We start from the raw sequence: 23,914 nt of genomic DNA on the forward strand, positions 1-23,914 counted from the left end.
ACATTCACTTTTCTTGGATATATTTTAGATCTTTTTTTATGAAATCAAGAATATTATTTTATGTTCTTTTTACAGAGAGAGTTTGTAAAGTACAAAGTTGACCACTCTGAAAGCCACATGCCCCTGGCACCCTCTGAAGCACCTCAGTCCTCTCCTGACTCTTTAAATGATTCATTCTGCCATTTGCATGATTCCTCTGAAGAAAACCAATTATTTAGTGTTCTTGAGGTGATTGACTTGCAAATAATCTTGTGCTCTTAAAGCACATTTTTGGTAAATTTTCAAATTTCTGAAAACTAGAAATTATTTCTTTACTCTAGTTGTAATTGAGTGAGATCAGATATTTACAGATTAATAGACTCTCAAAACCAGTGGGTGCTGCCTTCATACCAAAGGTTTTACCATGCTAGGATAAACATTCATCTTTATTTTTTTGTTGTTAAAAAGCATACTTCACAAGGAATTTATTATCCCAGTCATTTTATCACATACCTCTTCTGGAGCTTAGGGTCCCAGCCCCTTCTAGTCTCTTCTTTTGTGTCTCCCCACTTATATCCCCACCACACTTTGGTGTTTTTGAGGTTTCTTAATCTTATGTAAAGTGTGAATAAAAAGCATTTTTAGAAAGCCTTGCCATGTTTATTGATCTGTAACATACAATATACATAGTGTGCTTGCTGTATTAACACAGCTCCAAGACAAGACCCCTAGCTTTCCTACAGCTCTGCTAACTCCCCCAAATCCCACTTCTGTCGAACTTTGGAGCTGTGGCACCTGTTGAGGTAATGGTTACTTTCCTCAAAAGGTAGCCATTATGATGATTGACTTCAAAAAGTATTTAAAAAGTCTTTTGAAAAATTGACAGTTCTCCCCACAAAGAGTTGAGTGATTAGTCAGCTGCAATTTCTTCTAACTTGTAATTCCTTCTAATATATGATGTTGAGGTTTTAGAGAGAGCAATTAAAATAAAGTGGTCTAATTAAACAGTGTTTGCATCATCTTTTTCAGTTTAGATGTTGAGTAAGTGTTCAGGTCCTACCAAGCAATTTTTTTCTTCTTTTGAGTGAGAACTGTCTATCCTTTTGGACTTACTGTCTTTACCTGTCTCCCTTTTGAGCTTTTATATCTTAAATGTTATGCCATTTACTCCTTTTAATAGATTAAACTTATTTTCAGATTATTACAAAAGAAAACACTTGTCTCACAGAATCATAAGACAAACTGTATAAAACTCTTGGAACAGTGCCTGGCACATGGTAGTATGCAGTAAATGTTATTTGCTCTTTCATTTTAGTTTAAACTTATCTACCATGCACCTGCCTCAATGGAATAGTGTAAAAGGATATTTATACTTATAATCAGTATAAATTATAGTTATTTATACTTATAATTAGTACAAATTATATAATTTATACTTGTGAGTTTTATGAATTTATACAAATTAACCCCTTCTGAGCCCTAGGTTTCTCAGCTTTATCCACTTCATGGTTGTTTTATGAGTATTAAGTAGTAGTACAGAAGGGCGACTGGTACACATAACCTCCTGGTAGTGTTGGCTTACTCTGCTCTCTTATGAGGTAAGAGTTCCTTAAGGACAGGGACCATGTTTTTGTGTTTATCCCCGGATCTGTCATAGCCTCTGACACTTAATAGGTGCTTGTGAGTTACATAAATGGGATCATTGGGAAGGAGAATGAACAGAAGAACGTATAGAAATTTTTCTATTGTAGGTAACATTCTTCCAGGGGAAAAAGGTTATTTGAAAGCCACAGGGGTCTTAAAAACTCAGTTTTTTAATTTAAAGCTTAAAACGTTTTGATATTTACTTCTAAAGTATTACAACTAATATGACCATGACTGACGAATGGAAGAAACACAGAGGAATATAGACTGGAAGAGAAAGGAGAGAGGGAGAGAATGACTAAGATTTAGTGAGTACTGTGGAAATGTTAAACTCTAAAGTTACCCTCAAGAGTAGCTTCAAGAGTCTTAGCTCAATTATCAGGGGCCTTTGGAAAGCCAAATAGGTGATTAGCCTTTTTTAAAAAATTACTTGCTTTTAAGACTTTGAAGGATCCTTTCTGAATGGAAGATCCAGCCAAAGATGGTAGTGAGAGGTATGGAAGATTCAGGAGGATGTGTGTGGTTGTGTCCTCAGTAACCCGAGCAAATGGCCTGGGATTAGAGGAAATCAATCTGAGGATTGGGTACGTTTTGTCCACTTTCACTGTCAGAGTTATCAAGCAATTGGGAGGTAAGGTTCTACAGTTGATTTTGATGTCCTGTCTCAAGACCTAATTATGCCTCTTGGGATGAGGTGAGGAAAACATGTGTCTTGGAACTGGCTGTTGGTAACTGCATTAGAGAAAATGAGCTTGGCAGGTCTCCCACAATTTGGAGATTTCTCCAGAAACATACTGCAGTGTTAGGTCCAGGGAACAATCCATGATCTGTCCTTGGTTTAGAGGCAACACATAATCACATTACCTATCAGTTTAGTCCTGACACCTATGAATGCCCAGTTCTTCCTTATCATTCAGCTTGTGGATGGGAGACAACAATGCATGTCTTGTTTCTTCTCGTATTTGTAACTGATTTGCTTTTAAGACTGTCTTGTCTGCATTGCCTTCTGCTATTGGTGTAATAAGAAAAAGCATGTGGTGTAATAAGAAAAACCAATGGGGGAAAATATTTCTTATCTTTAGAGATGAAATAGACATGTAGCTAGAGAATAGATATGAGAATAGACATGTAGCTTGTTTGATGGCCCCTGTCATTTCTCAGTTTGGATTTACTGCTATGTTTTTCTTAATAGTTGGTTACAGAAACAAATGGCACTGAAGGAAAAGACCACATTTCCTTTTATCATGGCAACAGGTGTTTATTTTTATTTATTTTTATGAGTATATAAAATGAAAAGTATTCAGATTAACTTGTTATTTAGAGAGGTGATATCAGGTGGGGAGTAGTGGGATTAAAAAAAAAAAAACCCTCCCATGCCAGCTGCATTCTGATTGCCAATGCATCCGTGATTGGTGCCTTGCTCAGTATCTCCCAGGTGCCATCACTTCATAAGTTTCCCAGATTTTGCACTTTCTTAGAAGGCAGCAGGGAGGGCCTGCCACGATGGCTCACGCCTGTAATCCCAGCACTTTGGGAGGCATATGGCAGGTGGATCACGAGGTCAGGAGTTCAAGACCAGCCTGACTAATATGGTGAAACTTCGTCTCTACTAAGAATAAAAAAATTAGCTGGGCATGGGGGTGGGCGCCTTTAATCCCAGCTACTTGGTGGAGGTTGCATTGAGCTGGGATTGTGCCACTGCACTCTAGCCTGGGTGACAGAGCGAGACTCCATCTCAAAAAAAAAAAAAAAAAAAAAAGAAAAAGATGGGAGTAGTGGGAGGAATGTGGGATGTGAAATTGGAAATCCTGGGTCCTGCTTTCAAATCTTTTATGTAAATATGTGATTTTAGATAAGCTTGCTTTCTCATATAAAGTAAGAGTTATATGTAAAGTTCCTTCTAACATAGCCATTTCATTGGCCAGATAAGAAAGAAAAAGTACTGTCATGATCTGCCACCTACTTAGGCCCCTTCCGCAATGTGAAATGGACACTGTGAGTGTAAAAATATACTCAAAAGTGTATTTTTAATTCTCTCACTCCACAGAAAACACAGAAGACTTCTGTGACCAAATGTGGGGGATTTCTCCCCACCAACAAGCAATCAGTTTTGCAGCAGACACCAGCTGGATGTCCTCCAATTCAATTCTCACACTGTCAGCCTAGAAATAGCATCTGATTCCACAGGTTGAGGGCACAGTCCTCAAGACCTCCCACCACCTCCAATGCCAACAGGCTTCAGACACCAGTTGCAAATTTGGGTCTCTGGAACTTTGACCAACCAACTACTTCAAGTTGGAGTTTTTACAACACCTTTTTTGGGCTATATTAATCTTCTATAAAACACTTAGGTTTACTGGTTTATTTCAAAGGATATTTCAAAGGATACAAACAGATAGAGAGATACATAGGGCGAGACTTGGAAGGGTCCTGAGTACAGGAGATTCTATCCCTGTGGAGGTGGAGTCCTCCACTATTGGTACATGGATTTTTGTTCACTTCCTGTCAACCTCCATATGTTCATCTGTCCAGAAGTGCTCTCATCTCAGCCCTTTTCACCTTTTATAGAAGTGTCATAATAATTATGTCATTACCTAGGCATAATTGATTAAACCATTGGCAACTGGTGACCAACTTAACCTTCAGCTTCTCTCCCCTTGGAGGTTGGGGATCCCAACCCTCTAATCCTGCCTTGAATTTTCCAGTGACCAGTCCTTATCCTGAAGCTGCCTAGGGGCTGCCAGTCATCTGTCAACTTATTAGCATACAAAGACACATCACTTTGGAGAGTCTAAGGATTTTAGGAGTTGTATGCCATGAAACAAGGGTGGGGAAGACCTAATATTTCACTCTATCACAGACAGCAAGTGGAGGGTCAGGCCATAAGAGGAGTTCTCAATCCTAGTCTCATACATTTACAAAATGTTAAATACATAACATGAATTCATTTAAAAAAATGAACTGTAAGCCCAGTGCTGCCCTATAGTGTAATTGTTTACATTTACCTTAAAAACATTTTACTTTTAATAGAATGCTCCATTGGATTTGGTGCTCAGTCCTGGACAACTCTTCATTTTCAGTGGCCTGACTTTGGTTGAATTATGTTATTTGAGCCAGCCCCGTGAGTAAGCTTGACTTGCTGGCTATTTGTGTGTTTCTTGTTATTTAAGACATCTTGCTGAAGTTGAAGAGTACACTCTTTGAAAGAGTGTTTTGTAATGGAAAACTGCTGCATTAAAAAGTGGCTTTGTGTTTTTATAGACCACACAATTCTAAGCCAAATGACACAGTTTCAAAATAGCTATTGGTGGGTAGAACACACAGGTAAGTACTTGAGAGCCTGGTGCCAGAAGTTTGAAGTATTTGTAAGAAGAAAGCACAGCATGCGCCAGGTCTAGAGTTTCCTGTTTGATCATTTTTACAATATCTTAGAATAGATTTGCAGTTACCCTGCCAAATGTGTACTTCATCTTTAATTAGACACATTCAGATATATCAGTTAAAGAGCTTTTGATTCAATATCCGATATTCGGAGCATTTATTCTGATACTGCCTTTTACTGCCTCCCAAATCTATGTTTGTATTGGTACTGTATACAGTAAAGGTAAATGCATTTTAAAGTGTAATGAATGATACCTGGTGCTGATCAAAGTGGAGTAAGTCTTCCACAGCCTGTCTCTCCACTGATTACAACTAAGAACTCTGGAAATAATGCAAAATGCAGCTGAGGATTCTGAAAAGTAAACAACAGCAGGCAGATTGGGTAGGGACGTCAAAATTTGAAGACCTACTGGACTGGCAGTGAATTTACTGTTTGTATTATCTTTTCTTCTTAATCTCCTGGCTTTTACCTTTGGAGGGCTGAATCCCAGGACTGCTCAGTGAACACCAGTAGCAGAAAAGCCCAACAGAAACCCCCTCCTTCTATTCAGAAGACTCAGAATAGGGACCCTTGTGAGCCAGAAGATATGGAAGGAGTTCCCCCTCCTGTTTTTTTTTTCTCTCCTTGCCCTGCCTTGAGGCCAGCCCAGTTAAAAACCTACACTGCTGCAGTGGTGATGGCAGTAATGTAGCACTATTGATGCTGAGATACAGCCTCTCTTTCTGTACAAAGGAAATAGAAAAGGGATCCCTGGTGTCTAGAGAGTGTGGGAGGTAATCAGTTATTTTTTCTCTGTAGTTTCCCTTGCTGGTACGCTGCAAGTACAGTCCCAATTATATGCAACTGAAAAACAGTGTAAGGGATTAAGTTCTAAGAGAAAGTCCTGGTTTTATGCATAGCAGATTTGGAAAGAGGACCCTAAGGGCCTGAGGGTATCGGGGAAGTGGTGGAGAAGCGAGCTGAAAAAGGGGATCTCCTGTTTCTGTGTATAAGCTGAAACAAGTCCTGAGCTCACCCCTAAGCAGCACATGCACAGTTCAGACCCAAAAGGGCATAGCAGATGTTTTCAGTACAGAACTGTGACGTGAGGTACCACACAGTCCCAGACTGTCTCCTGAGTAATCTGAATAACACAGCTATTGAAAATTGCTATTTAATAAGATGGCTGACTAGATGCAGACAGGAAGAACTTTTCCCACTAAGAGACCAGACCGTCAGGAAGAACTACATACTCCAAACAGATCTTCAGAAAGAAAGTATTGAGAGTAGACAGAAGGAGGATACAGACCCCAGGCTGAAGTGGGGGAGGAAACCCTGCATGGAGTTGCTGAGCACCAGGACTTATTCCTGACCCTGAGCAGCTCCTGGAGAAGGGGCGAGTGAAATAGACTTGGAGTGGTCCACTCTCGTTACAGACCTCTGGTATCCTCGCTGCAGGAGACCCCATAACCCCCATGAATATTTGAGCTGGCAAAGACAGAACTCCAGCTTGCATGGAGCCCCAGGGGTCTTTTGTGGGAATGGCTGCAGTGGAGCATAGTCATGGGTGCTCATCCTTCAAGGCTCACCACACTCCTCTAGGTGGCTTTAGCCTTTGTTGGCTGCCAGACCTGGACAGAGCATATCTTGCTCTTGGGAAGGGGCCTGTCTGATCTGAGTGTCCCCCTATTTGCTGGCCTGTCCCAGGGTCCCTGCCTGGCCACACCTGCTTGCAGCATGGCCTTGGCTGCCCAGCTGAGGTGCTTGCTGGCAGCGACTGCCATGGCTCTTTTGTCAGAAGATCTGTCCTCATAGAGAGCTTCTGTAGGTGGGCCCCTGCTGGCATGTCCCCACCGACAGCCTTCCCCTGCCAGCATGCACTTGCTCACAGCCTCATTACTTCACTGGCATGAACTTGCCTGCAGCCTCCCCCTGCTGCTTCTCTGGTGGGTGTAACTGATTACAACTGAAAACCCTGGAAATAATGCAAAATGCAACTGAGAAAGTTGCAACTGAAAAGTCACAATTTGAAGACCAACTGGTATGGCTGAGTTTACTGTTTGTATCATCTTTCTTAATCTCCTGGCTTTTACCTTTGTAGGATTGAGTCACAGGATTGCTCAGTGAACACCATGTGTAGTTGCCATGTGCATGCTAACCTCACTACTACCCTGCCACTGGTGCACACATGTGCAGGGACACCTGCTGCCTTGCTAAAGCCCTTTTGCTGGCAGACCCCATTGGAGTGTTACCAGGAGACTGGTTCCAGGTCCCCAGGATTAGAGCACACAGCCTAGGAGTGCTAAGCTGAGCCTTGGCCCCCTGCAGTCATCCAGACATGAAGCCAATCAATTTAAACCCAACTTATACTACTGTCAAACCCTCAAGGGCATCAAAGAATATAAAAAGCAAAAAGCCCTATCCAAAGGACAGCAACTTTAAAGATTAAAGAAACATCAGCTCATGCAGATGAGAAAGAACCAGTGCAAAACTCTGGCAATTCAAAAAGCCAGAGAGAGTCATTTTACCTCCAGATGACCACATGAGCTCGACAGCAAGGGTTCTTGATTGAAATCACTGAACTTATAGGCATAGAATACATAATCTGGATGGCAAATAAGGTCATTGAGATTTAGGAGAAAGTTGAAAGTGAATCCAGGGAATCTAAGGATTCCAATAAAATGATACAGGAGCTGAAAGGTGAAATAGCCATTTTAAGAAAGAAACTGTTCCGGTTCTCCAGAGCTTGAAGACCAGTTCTTTGAATCAACACAGTTGGACAAAATAAAGAAAAAATTTAAAAATGAACAAAACCTCTGGGAAATAAGGGATTACGTGAAGAGACCAAACCTACAACTCATTGACATTTGAGAAAGACAAGGCGAGAGAGCAAGCGACTTGGAAAATGTTTTTGTGGATGTTGTCCAGGAAAATTTCCCTAACCTCGCTAGAAAAGTCAACATGCAAATTCAGTAAATTCATAGAACCTCAGCAATATACTACATCATCTTGAAGATAGATAGTCATCAGATTCTCCAAGGTCAATGTGAAAGAAAAAGTATTAAAGGCATATTAGAGAGTAGGGGCAGGTCGTATACAAAGGGAGCCTCGTTAGGCTAACAGCAGACCTTTCGGCAGAAATCTTACAAGTCAGAAGAGATTGGGGGGCTTATATTCAGAAACCTTAAAGAAAAGAAATTTCAACCAAGAATTCCATTTCCAGCCAAAGTAAGCTTCATAAACAAAGGAGAAATAAAATTTTCTTCCGACAAGCAAACACTAAGGGAATTTATTACCACCACACCTGCCTTACAAGACATGCTTAAGCGAGTGCTAAACATGGAAATGAAAGACTGTTATCTGCCACATAAAAACACACTTAAGTACATAGTCCACTGACACTATAAAGCAACTATATAATCAAGTCTGCGTAACAACCCGCTAACAACATGATGACAGGATCAAATCTTAACGTCAATATTAAGCTTGGACATTTTAAACAGGGCCAGGTGTCGTGGCTCATGCGTGTAATCCCAGCACTTGGGAGGCCAGGTTGGGTGGATCACCTGAGGTCAGGAGTTCAAGACTAGCCTGGCCAGCATGATGAAACCCCCCTCTACCAAAAAATTAGCCAGGCATAGTGGCATGTGCCTGTAATCCCAGCTACTCAGGAGGCTAAGGCAGGAGAATTACTTGAACCTGGGAGGCAGAGGTTGCAGTGAGCTGAGATCACACCACTGCTCTCCAGTATGGGCGACAGAGCAAGACCCCCTCTCAAAAACAAAACAAAAAACAGAATATTGAACATAAACAGGAACATAAACAGTGTGCCCACTTTGAAGGCACAGAGTGACAAGTTGCATAAAGAAGAAAACCCAACTGTATGCTGCCTTCAAGAGACCCATCTTAAATGCAGACCCACTCATAGGCTCAAAGTAAAGGGATGGAGAAAAATCTATCAGGCAAGCAGAGCAAGAGTTGCTATTCTTATTTCAGAAAAAAAATATAGACTTTAAGCCATCAATGGTCAAAAAGGACAAAGAACCCAGGTGTGGTGGCTCACGCCAGTAATCCCAGCACTTTGGGAGGCTGAGGTAGGCAGATCACCTGAGGTCAGGAGTTCAAGACCAGCCTGGCCAACATGGTGAAACCCTGTACTAAGAATGCAAAAAATTAGCTGGGTGTGATGGTGTGCAGCTGTATTCCCAGCTACTTGGGAGGCTGAGGCATGAGAATCACTTGAATCTGGGAGGTGGAGGTTGTAGTGAGCTGAGATTGTATCACTGCACTCCAACTGGGTGACACAGAGTGAGACTCCATCTCAAAAAAATAAAAAGGACAAAGAAGGGCATTACATGATGATAAATGGTTCAACTAAATAAGAAGACTTAACTATGATAAATATATATGCACCCAACACTGGTGTGCTCAGATCAATAAAACAAGTTTCTAAGAGATCTATGAAGTGACTTAGATAAACACAAAATAATAGTGGGAGACTTCAACATGTCACCGACAGTGTTAGATCATCAAGGTAGGAATGAGTCAGTTACTTGGGACCTAAACTTGACACTTAACCACATGGATTTAACAGACATCTACATGATATGCCACCCAACAACAACAAAATATACATTCTTCTTACCTGCACATGGCACATACTCTATGATTGACCACACACTTGACCATAAAGCAATTCTCAGTAAATTAAAAACAAACACCAAATCCTACCAACCAGACTTTCAGACCTCAGTGCAATAAAAATAGAAATTAATACCAAGAAGATCTCTCCAAACTGTACAGTTACTTGGCAATTAACCTGTCCCTGAATGACTTTTGTGTAGAGTGAAATTAAGGTACAAATCAGTAAGTTATTTGAAATTAATGGAAACAGATACAACTCACCTGAATCTTCGGGATGCAGCTAAAGCAGTGGTAAGAGGAAAGTTTATAGTGTTAAATGCTTACATCAAATTAGAACTCAGATTAACAACCCAGCATCACACCTAGAGGAACCAGTAAAACAAGAGTGAACCACCCAAAAGCTAGAAAAAGAAAATAAATAACAAAAATCTGAGCTGAACTGAACAACAATGACGGATGAAATTCATATAAAAGATTGACGAAATCTAAAGTTGGTTCTTTGAAAGAATGCATAAGATTGAGAGACCATTAGCTAGACTAATAAAGAAAAAATATCCTAATAAACACAGTTAGAGATGACATTACCACCAACCCCACAGAAATACAAAAAACAAAACCCTCAGAGACTATTATGAAAACCTCTATGCACACCAACTAGAAAACCTAGAGAAAATAGATAAATTCTATCTATCTATTTACATTGGAAATGTAAAACCTCCCAAGATTGAACCAGGAAAAAATGGAATACTTGAACAGATCAATAATGAGTTCTGAAATTGAATCAGTAATTAAAAACCCATCAACCAGTAAAAGCCCTGGAACAGAGGGATTTACAGCTGAATTTTATCAGCTGTATAAAGAAAAGCTGGTACCAATCCTATTGAAACTTTTAGAAAATATTGAGTAAGAGGGACTCCTTTCTGAGTCATTATATGAGGCCAGATCATTCTAATACCAAAACATGGCAGACAATAAAAGATGAAAACTTCAGGCTAATATCCCTGATGAACATAGACACAAAAATCCTTAACAAAACACTAGCAAATTGAATCCAGCAGCACATTGAAAAGCTAATCCACCACAATCAAATAGGCTTTATTCCTTGGATGCAAGGTTGATTCAACATAAGGAAATCTATGTGATTTATCACATGAACAAAACTGAAAAACACATGATGATCTCAATAGACACAGAAAAGGCTTTCAACAAAATTCAACATTCTTTCATGTAAAAAACCCTCAACAAACTAGGCATTGAAGGAACAAACCTCAAAATAATAAGAGCCATTTGTGACAGACCCACAGCCAACATTATAACAAATGGGCAAAACCTGGAATCATTTTCCTTGAGAACCAAAACAAGGATGCCCAATCTCACCACTCCTATTCAGCATAGTACTGGATGTCCTAGCCAGAGCAATCATGTAAGAGAAAGAAGTAAAAGTCATCCAAATAGGAAGAGAGGAAGTCAAACCATATCTATCAGCAGATGATATAATTCTATATCTAGAAAACCCCATACTCTCTCTCCAGAGGCTTCTAGAATTGATAAACAACTTCAGTGACGTTTTAGGATACAAAGTCAATGTACAAGTATCAGTAGCATTTCTGTACATCAATAACGTTGAAGCTGAGAGCCAAATCAAGAATGCAATCCCATTCACAAAAAGCCACAAAAATAATAAAATACCCAGGAATACAGCCATACAGGGAAGTGAAATATCTGTGCAATGAGAATTACCACACACTGCTAAAGGAAGTTGAGGGGAACACAAACAAATGGAAAAACATTCCATGTTCATAGATAGGAAAAATTAATATTGTTTAAATGGCCATACTCTCCAATTCAGTTTACAGATTCAATGCTATTTCTATCAAACTACCTATATCATTTTTCACAGAATTAGAAAAAACTATTCTAAAATTCATGTGCAACCAAAAAAGAGACTGCACAGCCAAAACGATCCTAAGCTAAAAGAACAAAGCCAGAGGCATCACCCTACCAACTTCAAACTATACTACATGGCTACAGTAACCAAAACAGCATGATACTGGTACAAAGACAGACGTATAGAATAGTGGAACAGGTTAGAGAATCCAGAAATAAAGCTGCACACTGACAACCATTGGCTCTTTGACAAAGCTGACAATAACAAGCAATGGAGAAAGGATTCCTTATTTAATAAATGGTGTTTGAAGAGCTGGTTAGCCATATACAGAAGTTTGCAACTGGACCCCTTCCTTTCTTCATATACAAAAATCAACTCAAGATGGAATAAAGACTTAAACATAAAACCTAAAACTATAAAAAGCCTAGAAGGAAGCCTAGGAAATACCATTCTAGACACAGGCCTTGGCAAAGATTCCATGATGAAGACTCCAAAAGCAATTGCAACAAAAACAAAAATTGGGAAATGGGATCTAGTTAAACTAAAGAGCTTCTGCATAGCAAAAGAAACTAGTGTGAGTAAACAGACAACCTTCAAAATGGGAGAAAATATTTGCAAACGGCGTCCAAAAAAGGTCTAATATCCAGAATCTATAAGGAACTTAAATCAACAAGCGAAATAACAAACAGCCCCAGTAAAATATGGGCAAAGGACCTGAACAGACAGTTTTCAGAAGAAGACGCACACAGCCAACAAGAATATGAAAAAATGCTCAGCATCACTAATCATTAAAGAAATGCAATCAAAACCATGATGAGATAGCATCTCACACCAGTCAGAATGTTTTTTGTTTTTGACTTTTCAATAATTGCCAAACCAACAACAACAACAAGAACAACAAAAAAAAAACAGGTGCTGGAGAGGCTGTGGAGAAAAGGAAACATATACAGTGCTGATGGTAACATAAAGTAGTTCAACCACCGTGGAAAGCATTGTGGTGATTTCTCAAAGAATGTAAAGCAGAACTGCCTTTCAATCCAGCAATCCCCTTACTGGGTATATACCCAAAGAAATATAAATCGTTCTACCACAAAGACACATGCAAACATATGTTCATCACAGCACTGTTCACAATAGCAGAGACATGGAATCAACCTAGATATTCATCAGTGGTGGACTGGATAAAGAAAATGTACATATACACCATGGAATACTACACAGCTATAAAAAAAAAAATCAGATCGTGTCCTTTGCAGCAACATGGATGCTGCTAGTAACATCCTATGTGAATTAATGCAGGAACCGAAAATCAGATAGTTCATGTTCTCACTTATAAGTAAGAGATAAACATTTTGAGTACTCATGGACACAAAGAGGAACAGTAGACACTGGGGCTTATTTCGGGGTGGAGGTTGGGAAGAGGGTGAGGATCAAAAAACTATCCAGTACTCTGCTGTCTACCTGGGAGATGAAATAATTTGTACACCAAACTCTAGTGACATGCAGTTTACCCATGTAACAAACCTGCACTTTTAAGAAAACATTTTTAACAGGACCCAATACAAACATAGTATCTAACATGTTCAGAATATAATGCAAAGGCGCTTAACATATAGCGAATCAGGGAAATCTGACAAGTTGCTAAGGGAAAAGACAAGTGCTGGCTACAAGATGACCCAGATGGTGGATTTATCACACAGAAACTTTAAATTAGCTTTGGTAACTGTGATCCAAGAGATAATGGTGAAAACACTTGCAATGAATGGAAAGATAGAAGTTCTCAACAGAAAAACACGTACTTTAATAAAGGACTCAAGTGGAAAATGGATCAATTTAATAGCAGAGAGAGATGAAAAAAGTGAGTGAACTTAAGACAGATCAATAGAAATAATTCAAACAATATAAATTACCTAAAATAAGAGGGAAAATGGAAAAAAATGAACCAACTCTTAGGGACTTGTAGGACAATATTTGGGTTTCTAACATTTGTGTCAGCATAACGCTGGAAGAGGAAAAACAAATATCTGAAGAAAAAATATTTGAAGATATAAGGCCTGAAAGCTCTCCAAACTTGGTGAAAGACATAAACTTAACAGATTCAAGAAACTCAGCAAACTTCGAATGGTATTATTTCAAAGAAAGCCATACCCAGATAATATTATAATCAAATTGCTGATAATGAAATGGTTGGGCATGTCAGGAGCTTGTAGTCACCAGTCTGCTCTAACGGGTAAAAAATAGGACAAACTGAAAAATCAGCAGTTCTTCCTGGACCTAAAGAGAAAGGAGGTCATAGGGCAAACCACTACCCCCAAAAATGGAGAGACAGGTGGATACAGCTAACCATAATTTACTTGAGTGGTAACCAATTAACAATGTCTTCCATGGGAAACATTGCTTGTATAGGAAAACCTGCATTATATTTGACAAATTGCTGGAGATTCACTGTGGACAAGTCTTAGATTTATTTTAAAAACTCCAGGAGGACCTAGTCAGTGCAAGGGAGTGAAGGGGTCTTCCACTCTTATGAATTTCACCTCTTTCTGCTCTACCAGGTTTTCACAGTGAATATTTGAGAAAAATTCCCTTTGCTTCTGGCACAAGGAAGGGAAAAGGAGCCATTTTGATGTATGCCAGAGTACTCTGTTTTTGTTTTGTTTTAAAATGACGTCTGCTTCAGAAAAAATTAATTAAAACACAGTGTAAGTGGCCTGGGGTAAGCAAAACACCCAATTCTAGTTCTCTCTAGCCTTTTATATGAGAAAAGGGGAATCTTAAACTCCTGTACCCTCTAGCCATTCTGTTCCAACTAAGAGAGAAGAGAACTGAGCAGCACTTGTGAAGTTCACAGTCCAGAGGCATAGCCTCACTAAAGATTGGGACCTAATCATAACACTGTAGACCTTCCCCTCCACCTAAACCTTACAGCTTTATTACTGACAATGTATTTATATCCTTTAACCAGTGTGTCATGTCTGGCTATCAAGAAAAAAATGAGAAGATACAGTAAAAAGAGGGAAAAATGGGCTGAAAGAAGAGACAGAGCAAATATCAGAATCAAACTCAGATATGTCAGGGGTGCTGGAATCATCACATTGGGAACTGAAAACAACTATGAATAATGAGCTGTAGCTTGCAAGGGCAGATGGGTAATGTAAGCAGAGAGATGATAATTCTAAGAATCCGGTAAAAAAATACTACACCAGAAATGAAGAATATGGGGCTGGGTGGAGCAGTTCATCCCTGTAATCCCAGTGCTATGAGAGGCTGAGGCAGGAGGATCACTTGGGGCCAGGAGTTTGAGACCATCCTGGGCAACATACCAAGACTGCATCTCTACAGAATTTTTTAAAAAAATAGTTGGACATAGGTGGTGCATGCCTTTAGTCCCATCTTCTTGGGAGGCTGAGGTGGGAAGATCTCTTGAGCTCAGGATTTGGAGTCTGCTGTGAGCTGTGACCACACCCCTATCCTCCAGCCTAGGTGACAGAGCAAGACTTTGTCTCAAAAAAAAAAAAAAAAAAAAAAAGTGTGTGATGGGCTTTAATAGACTGGACATGACTGCAGAAACAATGTCCGAGCTTGAGGATGTTTTTAAAAGAATCCTTCAAAACTGAAAAAATACTGGGGTAAACAAATCATAACAGAGTATCAGAACCGTGGGGCAACTACAAAAGGTGTAACATACATGTAAAAGAAATACCAGGAAGAGAGAAAGGAAAAGAAGAAATATTTGAAGCAGTGATGACTGAGCATTTCCCAGCCAAACCACAGATCCCGCAAGTTCCTAGATGAGAAAGCAGAATAAATGGTAGAATAGCTATGTGAAGGCATGCCATTTTTAAACTACAGAAAAATCAAAGGTAAAAATCCTGAAAGAAGCCAGAGGGAAAAGAAAACACCTCATCTATAGAAGAGCAAAGATAAGAATACCTTTTTCTCAGGAACAGTGCTGGCAAGAAGAGAGTGGAGTGAAACATTTAAAGTGTTGAGAGAATGAAGCCCTATCAATCTAGGATTTTGTACCCTGTTAAATTTTTCCTTCAGAAGAGAAGGATAAATAGAAATTTGCTCAAACGAAGGAAATTTGTTGCCAGTAGACTTGCCATGTAAGAAATGTAAAAAATGATATAAGTCAGAAACTCAGATCTACATAAGAAAACATTGGAGAGAAATAAATGAAGGTAAAATAAAACTTTCATTTTTTAATTAATCATTGATCTGAGACAAGTTTATTGAAAATAGTAGCATTAATGCCTTTGATTATGTGTGCTTGTCTATATATATACTTGTTTATACTTAAGCAAATATATACATGGTTTGTTTATGGTTTGTTTCACCCTAGTATTTTTTCTCCTTGCTTTTCGGTTTTGGAGGTTTCTGTTAGATAAATATATCCTCAAGCTCAGAGATTCTTTCTGCTGTGTACATGTGCTTGTGTGTGCATGTGTGTGTGTATGTATATGCTTATTTATATGTGAAATGCATGACAAATTATACAAGGGATGGAAGGAAGGAATTAGCATTATTTTGCTATTATAAGATATTCATACTACTCATGAAATGATCTAGTGGCACTTGAAAGTGAACCTGAATTAGTTGTAAATGTATACTGCAAACTCTAGGGCTAGCACAAAGAAAAAGTAATGAAAGGAGTATAACCGATGTGATAAGAAAGGAGAGAAGACAGAATCATGTAAAATGCTCAACTAAATCCACACAAGGCAGGAAAGGGTGGATGACAAAAATAAGAACAAAGAAGTAGAAAACAATAAATATGGTAGACTTTGATCTAATTCTCAGTAATCACTTCGAAGGTCAGTGGTCTAAATGTACCAATTAAAAGGCAGATTGTGGGAGTGCCTAAAAAAACAAGACCCAACTTTATTGCTGTCTACATGAAACTCTTTAAATATAAATACATATAGATTAAAAGCATGGGAAAGATATGCCATGCTAACATTAATCGGAAGAAAATGGGATTAGCTATATTAATTTCAAACAGATTTCACAGCAAGTAAAGTTATCAGGGATAAAGAGACGTGTGTTCTATAATGGTAAAAGTGTTAGTTCTCCAATTTACCTTATGTGCCTAGTAAGAGTGACCAAATTCTCAATGCAAATACTAGTAGAACTGTGAGGGAAAAATAGATGAATCACTATTATAGTTGGAGACTTGATTAGTCCTCTATTAGAAATGGCCAGATTTAGCAGGCAGAAAATCAGTAAAGACATTGTTGAACTCAACACCACCATTACTCAACTGGATATAATTGACATCTGTAGACTACTTCATCCAACAACAGAATACACATTCTTCCCTAGCTCAGATAGAACATAGAACATAGAACACATTCTGAACCATGAAACTTTAACAATTTAAAAAGAATACAATCATATAATAACTGTCCTTAGACCACAATGGAATTAAACAAAATCAACAGCAGAAGGATAGCTGGATAATTCCAAAATGCTTGCAGGTTAAACAACACGCTTCTAAGTAACATGAGTCAAAAAATCTCAACAGAAATAGCAAAAAATTTTGAGCTAAATGAAAGTGAAAAATGAAAATTTGTGTGATTTACTGAAAGCAGTGCTTTTAAATTTACGGTATTTGATATATTTAGTAATAGAAGGAGAAAGTGCTATAGTCAGTCTTCTAGGCTTTCACCTTAGGAGACAAGAAAAGGGGGAATTAAATCCAAGGTAGGCAGAAGATAAATAGTAAATACTGGAGTGGAAATGAAATTGGAAGCAGGAAATTGATAGAGGAAATCTACAAAACAACTGGTTATTTGAAAAGGTAAAGTAAGCAGAGCTGTAGCCAGGCTTAAAAAAAAAAAGAGACCATGTAAATTATGAATATCAGATATGAAAGAGGTGACAGCACTACAGATTTCCATGGACATTAAAAATGACAAAGGAATACTATGAATAACTCTGTCCCTAAAAGTTTGATAACCTAGATGAAATGGACTAATTCCCTGAAAGATACAATGTACCAAAACTCACTCAAAAAGAAATAGACAATCTGACTAACTCTATATTTATCGAGGAAATCGAATTAATAATTAACCTTCCAAAACTAAAAGCACCAGGCTCAGATGGGTTTATAAGTAAATGCTACCAAAGATTTAAGAGAGAAACTGTACCAGTTGTTTAGAGTTTCCTTCAGAAGATGGAGGCAGAGGGAATACTTTCTAACTCATTTTATGAAGCCAGTGTTAATACCAAAACCAGACAAATGCTTTACAAGAAAACATAGACCAGTATCTCTCATCTCTCAGTGTAGATGTAGAAATCATCAACAAAATATTAAAAAATTGAATTCAACACTACACAAAAAGACTTAATACCATTATCAAGTGGGATTTGTCCCAAGTATGCAAGACTGATTCAGCTTTTTAAAATTGATATTACTCATCACATCAACAAACTAAATAATCACATCATATCAATAGAAGTTTGCAACCAGCCTGGGCAACAGAGCAATACTCTATCAAAAAATAATAGTAAAATAGAATGACTAAAAGGTGACAGTAATCAAGACAGTGTGGTGAAAGAATAGACATATGTAGATCAGCGAGGCAGCCCAAAGTGAACTTTGTAAGACGCTTAGCAGCATTTCTGGCTTGTATCCACTAAGTGCCAGTAGCAAAACTTCTTCTGGTGGTTGTAACTAGCAAATGTGTCCAGTAGATGCCAGTTGTCCCTAGGTAAGAGGATTCAGCGGGCCGTATCTGAGAACCACTGTCCTAATCCACACCTTGAAATCCCTGCATATAACCAGTTGGGTCGTCTGTTCCTTTATGTAAATATGGGCTGATATTTGTCCTGCTTATTTCTGAAGGTGACCCTAAGCATCAAATGAGATAATGACTTGGAAGTGCTTTGATAAAAACGCCAACCAGATTTTATTATTTTATGTGGTTAGGAATAAGAAAATGCTGCAATAAAAAAATTTTTAAAGGACGTGCAGGGGTGAACGGAAGTAACTAGGATGGTCACAGCTGAAGAAAAGCATTTTGAATAGAGATTGAGAAGATTGATATTTAAGAGAAGATGTAAAATGGCTGTTCAAACAGGATCTTGTTGGGTGGCATTACTTGGGTGTCACCCAAATCCAGGTTCTGGCCTTCCATTTTTCTGTTCCGTAAAGTTGGTTTTTTCTTTTTCAGTTCTTGTTGAGTTGATTGGGGATAGAGCTGATTATTTCCATTAACCCAACCTAAAATAGACTTGAGAAAGGACCAGAATGCTTTTTGTAAAGTAAGAAGTACCAAGCGAATTGAAGTGCCCTGTTTAGCTGGTCAGTGTTTTGGGGTTTTTTGTTCTGTCTCTTCTTACAGAAGAAGGATCTGACATCTTTATGGAAGGTTGTTTGGTGAACTTGTAATCAGAACAAAGCAATTGTTTGCATTCCTAGTACAGTGTAGTTGGTGACTGATGAATGTTCATGTTGTTTTGGTTTCTTTCCAATATATAGAGAAATCTACCAAATCAAGCAGAACCTTTCACTGGTTTGTCAGGGCACTCTTTACCCTGTCTCTGCCAGAGACACTTTAACAAGTCTTTGATTTTTTTTTTTTCCCTGCCATATATTTTATACAGACTAACTGGCCTTTTAATAATACTGTTTGTCAAACTAATAATAAATGACAAATTAGGTTATATCATATTCCCTTTATGCCTTTCTGAGGGAATATTCTTACTGCATTCACAGGATAACTTTGGTGTTTGGAAACCTCCATTCAGGAATTTGTTTATAAACTACCTCTCAAGGAAAGGAGCCGTGGTGATAGTAGTGTTTTTGTAACAATGACAAATAGCTCTCTTAAACTGATTGTATATAAGAAATAATGAGCAGCAAAAAGGGGTGCACAGTATTGATGTGAAACCTGTTGATTAAATCCAGAATTGAAGAAATCAGCAAGTAAGTAATGTAGAACTGATGCCTTGTCTGATAAAAAAGGTTACGTGCCAAATAATTAGATTTTAAAACGTGAGATATTTGTTAGATGAATAATAATAATAAAACTATTGAAGGAAACCGCTTCCTATAGAAACTAGGCACCCTTCTGTCCCTTTTTTTTCCAACCACAGTCCTAATTAATTCATATATTCTGTATTTCCATGGTAGCAAGATAGCATCTGTAGATGCTGGTAATTTAGCAGTTGCTAATGGATTATAATAAAAGGTACTATTACAGAAATGTCAGCTGTTATACTGGAGACCATAGTTCAGGAGACTTTTCTTTTTTCTCTGACTAATTTCTTTATATTTCTTGATATATTTAAGATGCATGTAGTTTTCACCCAATTTTTTTTTTATTGAATGGATGCAAAAGAGAGATAAATTTGTTACTAAATACCACTAAAAGTATTGTTTGGAAGCATTTAATGAATAAGTATAATGTGTAATTGCATTCATTAAGCTATATATGTTTTCTTAACAAGAAGACCCTGTGGTCAGCTCTTGATTGTTCAGATGCTGTCTAGCTCTTTCTTTGTGACTTGTTTTTGGACCATATTCCTGCTGTTTTTACCTCTCATCAGTGAATGGATGAGAAAAAACAAGAGAACTCAAGTTAATTAGTTTGATATTTATCAGCTGTGTCTATGATAACTTTTTTTTGGTTGAGTACATTATTTTTAAATTTATGGAAAAATGTATAATTCTGAAGGTTAAATTTTCTGTGAAACAAAATATTTGTTCACCATGATAAGAATGAACAATTTGCTTTTCTCATTCCCTGGCCATCTTGGTGGCTGTTCATGGTTGGAGGCCATCTGGTACCTAACTAAGCCAGGAAGATGATGGTGGCAAAAAAGATGAAAAAGTCACTGGAGTTGATCAACTCTAGGCTCCAACTTGTTATGAAAAGTGGAAAGTACGTGCTGGGGTACAAGCAGATTCTGAAGATGATTAGATAGGAAAAAGCAAAATTGGTCATCCTCACTAACAAGTGTCCAGCTTTGAGGAACTCCCCAATAGAGTACTATACCATGTTGGCCCAAACTGGTGTTCATCACTACAGTGGTAATAATACTGGACTGGGCACAGCATGTGGAAAATACTACAGACTGTGCACACTGGCTATCATTGATCCAGGTTATTCTGATATCTTTGGAAGCAGGCCGGAAGATACTAGTGAAAAGTAAACCATGCAAAATAATTTTTCTTTAGTAAAACTTGTCAGAGGTATATGCCTGTAATCCCAGCACTTTGGGATGCTGAGGTGGGAGGATCACTTGAGGCCAGTAGTTGGAGACCACCCTGGGCAACATAGTTTGACCCTGTCTCTATAAAAATAAAACAAAAAATAAATAACTGGGCATAGTGGTGGTTGCCTGTTGCCCCAGCTACTCAGGAGGCTGGGGCAGGAGGATTTCTTGAGTCTAGGAGGTTGAGGCTGCAGTGAGCCAAGATTGCATTAGTGTGCACCAGCCTGGGTGACAGAGTGAGACCCTGTCTTCAACAAGAAAAAAAGAATAATCTATTTTCACCAGAAGCAACCCGTCTATGGGATTAAACAGTGAAGAAGAAAGAAGAGAAAAAGTAAATAGAAAAATTGGATTTTATGCTGAATATTCTTTGACTAATATAAAGTTTGGGGAGAGAGAAGAAACATGCAGTTGTATGTGCTTTAATATTTCTGTAGTCCTGAATAGATGTGTAATAAATTAGTAGTTTCTGCAGTCCTGAATAGACGTGTAATAGTAATACTAATTAGTATTAGTAGAATGATGAAAACAAAACTGAGTAGAAAGCTATATGTTTAGGGAGATGGCAGAATGGTATTAGAAATTAACACCAATTACATAGAATTAGCATGTCTGTGTAAATAAAATGGTTTAAAAGGATTTGGAAACAATATTAACCATGTTTACTATGTTTAAATAATATACTCATTTTATTACTGAAGAGTAAAGTTATTTCAAATAAACATGGTTCTTAGATACAAAATACATTATCAACAACAGCAACAGCAACAAAGTGAGACCCCATCTCTACCAAAATAAAAAAATTAAAAAATTAGCCAGGCGTGGTGGCGCGTGACTGTAGCTACTCGGAAGGCTGAGGTGGGAGGATCACTTGAGCCCAGGGGTTCAAGGCTGCAGTGAGCTGTGATTGCACCACTGTACTCCAGCCTGAGCACAGCGGAAGACCCTATTGCTTAAAAATAAATAAGAATTTATGTAGTAAACTAGCACTTACGCTTTCCTCATGCATCCTATACATTAGCTAACTGAATCCTAAAGCCTCTTGGTATCACCCCCGATTTACAGTTTTGTACACCAGGAACCAGATAAAAGTCATTTTCCCATGGTTACATACGAAGTGTAAGTGGCAAAGCTGCAACTCAAATATTGTTCATTATTGAAATTCAAACATGTTCTGTCTATATGACACATAACATGTATGATTTACTTTGAGTTTATTTAAATTAATTTCCCTAAGAATCGTAAAACTAAGTCTTTAAGATTTATAAATCTCATAATTTGAGAAAAAAAGCTTTGTGTCAACTTTGAGATTAGATTTTGATAGTTATGTGGCTCTGATATCTTATCATGAAGACTTCATTTTCCTTTCATTGACTTCATTTTAACTTGCAAGCTTAGTTCATGAAACTGCCTGACAAACCCAAAGCAATCTGCTGCCTCTTATGAACAAACTCATGAGTCTTTCTTATCCATAGGAGTACATTTACTATAGTATGCATCATCATAATTATGTGTTTTTATTAATTGTACTTTTTTGTCTCCAGCCACATCACTTGGTTCCTTGTATTTTACATTTTATGTGTAGGCATGGCATTTTATTCTGGGTTGTGTTAAACATTTTCTGAATAAGTGATGGATTATTATTGCTTATTTATATCTTAATTCTACCTCTAGAACATAGTGGGACATCTTCTCCTAGTGAATATTTATTAGGCGGAGTCTGAAGGAGCTGATAGTCTTTAATGCTTTATCCCTTCCTTTAAAAGTGCATGTTATTTCTCTGACCAGACATTGATGTACTACTCAGTTTTCCTTTAGGATAGTGATACTTTAGATAAGTGGAACTAGCAGGAATATGTGTGGGTTTGTTTTATGGCTAGCTTTGGGGCCATTTACTAAATGTTATACTCAGTACAGTTTGTTCTTTCGCTCCTTGCATTATACATCATGAGATGCAGGCCTGAAGATTTCTGGGTGACCTCTTTGCCTGGAGAGGGTGGTAGGTTCCAGGGACTCCAAGTTAAATTTGTAAATATTTAATCTCAAACCTCTACATTTAGTTACTTTGATTAGGATGCTCCATTTAATATGTGTGTGTTTTCTTAGGTTGTTTTGAATGTGTAAGTTTTCTAAAGCTTTTTGAAGAGTGTGCCAAGTATAAATACTTTTAGAGGGACTGTTTAGCCACATAAACATGAATATTAGGATTAGACAGTCTTGCCATTTACTGACTGTGTGACCTTGGGTGTTTTGTCACGCTGGTTGTAAAATGGGGCTAACAATACCTATTTCAATGTGTTTTTGTGAGATTTTGAAATAAAACACGTTTGTAAAACCTTCCTCATGGTAGGGTATTTAAGAAATTATTGTTTAGCTCCTGACTCACCTTATCTCCATTGTGGTTACATTTTGTAATGAAGTATCACAATAGAATATTTGTATCCTCTGAAAATAGCTAGCCCTTTGGGTCACTTCAGGTTGTGATGGAGAAGTTATAAGGTATCCAAGCCATGTAGAACATTTATAGAGTCTTAGATGACAGCTAACAATTTTTGTTTGATTGTTTGTTTGTTTGAGACAGAGTCTCACTCTGTTGCCCAGGCTGGAGTGCAGTGGTATGATAGCAGCCCATTGCAGCCTTGATCTCCTGGGCTCAAGTGATCCTCTTGCCTCAGCCTCCTGAGTAGCTAGGACTACAGACATGCACTACCATGCCTACCTAGTTTTATTTATTTATTTATTTATTTATTTATTTATTTATTTATTTATTTTTGTAAAGATGAGATTTCACTGTGTTTCCCAGGCTGGTCTGGAACTCCTAAGCTCCGGCAATTCTCCTGGCTTGGCTTTCCGAAGTGTGGGGATTATAAGATAGTTGTGAGCCACCATGCCTGGCAGCAATAGTTTATAAAAGGGCAGCCTGTGCAGGGTGGCAGAGAGATTTGAGTAAGTTATTAACATAGCCAGAATAATCCATAATTATTGTGTTCTCTCAACAGTTTATTTTCATGTCGATATTCCTGTTCAGGTAGCCCCCTGTGGACTGGAGTTACCTTCATTTTGCTTTCTGGTCTCATTTAAATATTGCTGCTCTATCCTTGCATTTTTTAGTATCTAAAATTTAAGCTTTTCAAAATAAGTATAACTTTCTGGCATCAGTGTATATAATATTT

General features: G+C 38.1%; 1 protein-coding gene and 1 pseudogene across 1 annotated transcript in view; both read left to right on the forward strand.

Moving 5' to 3' along the window:
- The window catches only part of SLC2A13 (solute carrier family 2 member 13), a 391,075-nt gene that overhangs the window by 23,598 nt on the left and 343,563 nt on the right, over positions 1-23,914 (forward strand). The window lies entirely within an intron of this gene.
- On the forward strand, positions 20,331-20,778 carry LOC117090286 (annotated as a pseudogene).

This window comes from Trachypithecus francoisi, unplaced genomic scaffold, assembly GCF_009764315.1.
Source record: "Trachypithecus francoisi isolate TF-2019V2 unplaced genomic scaffold, Tfra_2.0 Lachesis_group11, whole genome shotgun sequence".
In the NCBI taxonomy this organism is placed as follows: domain Eukaryota; kingdom Metazoa; phylum Chordata; class Mammalia; order Primates; family Cercopithecidae; genus Trachypithecus; species Trachypithecus francoisi.